Below are 3,358 nucleotides of genomic sequence, written 5' to 3'. Positions count from 1 at the left end.
ATCAGACGTGACCACAAGGAACACTGTTGTGCCAATTGCCTAAGACAGTGACACTTCAACTCTAGTCCATGGGGAAGGGGCATGAGGTCTCATTCCACCAGAGAAGGGTAGGGGCCAGGGGCTGAAGCCCTTCTGAACTGACCTAGGAGAGAGTGCGTGAACAACTTTCTAGCAGTGACTTAATCTCTCTGAGTCAGATGTTTCATTGCTGTGAAATGGTGATGTTTACCCTGAGGCATTATTGTGTGGATTTGAGATACAGTAAGTCCCCAACATGTGAACGAGTTCTGTTCTGAGAATGCATTCATTAAGTTCAATTTGTTTATAAGTCCAACAAGATTAGCCTAGGTAGCCAACTAACACATTTAACACATTAGCTATATAGTATTGTACTGTAATAGGTTTATAATACATTTCACACAAATAATATATAAAAAGCAAGCACAGAAGTAAAGAAAACATTTTTAATCTTATAGTATGGTACCTTGAAAAGTATAGACAGTACCAGCTACATCACCACGGCTTTTACACTTGCTTCTGGACATTCTGGACTTGAAAATAAAGTTACTGTACTACTGTTCTCTATAAAGTATGTTCTTTGTACAGGAAAGTACACAAAAGCACAGATGCCTGCAGAGGATGCACACACATGACAATTGGACATGTGAATGCAGGTTTGCATCTTTGCAAGTTCACAGCTTGAAGATTTGTATGTAGGGGACATACTGTAATTTGAAAAATGCCTAGCACAGTGACTGGGAGGCAATGAGAGTGCCAATCTGTGTTATTCATATGGTCGTTTTGTGTGTGTGAGCGAGGAAATATACTGAGCATGGTGGAAAGACCTCACGTCTCAGAGAGGGTGGAGGATCTCAGAGTGCTTGAAGAGCCTCATAAGAGCTGGCTGCTTCTCTGCACCCATCCTCAGTTCCCAAGTAACTTGGAATGGTTTAAAACTCAGAATTGCAACTTCTTCCCAAACAGGGTAAGGGACGGTCTGTAGGAAGTCAGTATGCAATAGTCAGTTCAGTCTCCCATACGGAAAACTTGCCAACTTTCACCCACACTGTGGGGATGAGAAAACAGCTGTGGGCAGACAGTAGGGTGAGAGCCTTGGGGTCACTGGGCTATGTTACATCTCCAGATGTTCCATTGTGCCCCCTGAGATCCTGCAGTCTGTCTAGCTTATCCAGGTACCTTTCCATGATATACAAATGGTACAGCCATAAAACCATCTGATGTAGTTTTTCCACTTTGTTCTGATTTATTATTTGTTGTTTACAGTATTATCTCCAATAACAACAATGGAATTTCCTTCCCTACTAATTTGGCCTGTTTCCATTTTGCCTGTTTATTTTCATTTCCTTTTTTTGGAACTGAAACCCCACATGAATCTTCTTTGTTTATTCCCTTGCAGGTATGTGTCAGCATCATTTATGAACATTCAGAAGAAATTTGCTTGTTAATTGTCAAGGTTCTGTTTCCTGGTTCCTATTGGGAGTGTATCGAGTGCTGCATGCTTCTAATTACTGCACGATGGTTTTGGTTAAGTGTTCCTCATCACTGCTCTCTGCCAGAATATTGCTTGCTCTCCATGGCTTACAGATGGAGCATGTGAGGCAGAAAAGTAACTTGGCTGTAGAAGACCCTTCTCTCGAACCTTCCGACCTATCACCCCTGCCCAGCTTATCACTGCCATTTCCATTTGCTTTTATTTTAAATTCAGTTTTTGACTGGAGGATAATTGCTTTACAATGTTGTGTGGGTTTCTGCTGGTTTATGAATCAGTCATAATTATATATATGTCTCCCCTCCCCCTTCAGCCTCCCTCGTCTCTGCCATCCCACCTTTCTAGGTCCTGGCAGGGCACAGGCTGGGCTCCCTGTGCTGCAGAGGAGCTTCCCGGTAGCCAGCTAGTTCACATGTGATCGTGTGTCAATGCTGTTCTCTCGATTCGTCCCACTCTCTTCTTCCCCCACTGTGTCCACAGGTTCGTTCTCATCTGTGTCTCCGTTCCTTCCCTGCAAATAGCTTCATCAGTACTATTTTTCATTTGCTTTTATTTGGGCAGTAGGTTATGTGAGCTTAAGACCTGCTTTTTGCAGGCATGCTCAATTCCTTGAAGACATTTCCGAGAAAATGACTCTGTGGTAGCTAATGAGGAATTGCTGCTTGCAGAGTTGCTGCCTAGGGGTGCAGGATGAATGTTAGATTTAACTCTTTCTTATGAAGAGCTTACAGCCCACTAAGTCAACAGAAGTTAAAGAGAAGAGGTGACTTGACTCATAATCTGTTAGTTGAATATATTAGATCTGCTGCCTTAATTTTACTGGATTCTCATGATTTACTGAATTAATAAATCCATCAAACATAGATTTAGTACTTACTCTGTACATGACGTCATCTCTAGTGTTTAGATGCTTAAAAGACCAAAAGGTAGAAATAGAATTGAAAGCAAATAATTTAAAGTGCTGTAAGTGACATGGTAGGATTCTGTCCAGAGCATATACAGAGAGATACAAAGGAGGAAGGGTCTTTATTCTCTTGGCATAGTGGGTGGAGGGGAGGTGACACAAACAAAGGCTGAAGGATCCGGGATGTTTTTGAGATCCATAAGCACTTTATTCAGGGCTTCTCAGGTGGCTCAGTGGTTAAGAATCCGCCTGCCAATGCAGAAGACATGGGTTTGGTCCCTGGATCAGGAAGCTCCCCTGGAGTAGGATGGCAACTGACACCAGTATTCCTGCTTGGAGAATTCCATAAACAGAGGTGGTTGGCGGGCTACAGTCCAGTTCAGTTCAGTCGCTCAGTCATGTCCGACTCTTTGCGACCCCATGAATCGCAGCACACCAGGCCTCCCTGTCCATCACCATCTCCCGGAGTTCACTCAAACTCACGTCCATCGAGTCGGTGATGCCATCCAGCCATCTCATCCTCTGTCGTCCCCTTCTCCTCCTGCCCCCAATCCCTCCCAGCGTCAGAGTCTTTTCCAATGAGTCAACTCTTCGCATGAGGTGGCCAAAGTACTGGAGTTTCAGCTTTAGCATCATTCCTTCCAAAGAAATCCCAGGACTGATCTCCTTTAGAATGGACTGGTTAGATCTCCTTGCAGTCCAAGGGACTCTCAAGAGTCTTCTCCAACACCACAGTTCAAAAGCATCAATTCTTCAGCACTCAGCCTTCTTCACAGTCCAACTCTCACATCCATACATGACCACTAGAAAAACCATAGCCTTGACTAGATGGACCTTTGTTGGCAAAGTAATGTCTCTGCTTTTGAATATGCTATCTAGGTTGGTCATAACTTTTCTTCCAAGGAGCAAGTGTCTTTTAATTTCATGGCTGGAGTCACCAGCTA

The sequence above is a fragment of the Bison bison genome, unplaced genomic scaffold (genome assembly GCF_000754665.1).
Source record: "Bison bison bison isolate TAMUID 2011002044 unplaced genomic scaffold, Bison_UMD1.0 scf7180017864322, whole genome shotgun sequence".
Lineage (NCBI taxonomy): Eukaryota > Metazoa > Chordata > Mammalia > Artiodactyla > Bovidae > Bison > Bison bison.
The sequence above is the reverse complement of the archived record's forward strand: the minus strand, read 5'-3'. Positions refer to the sequence as shown.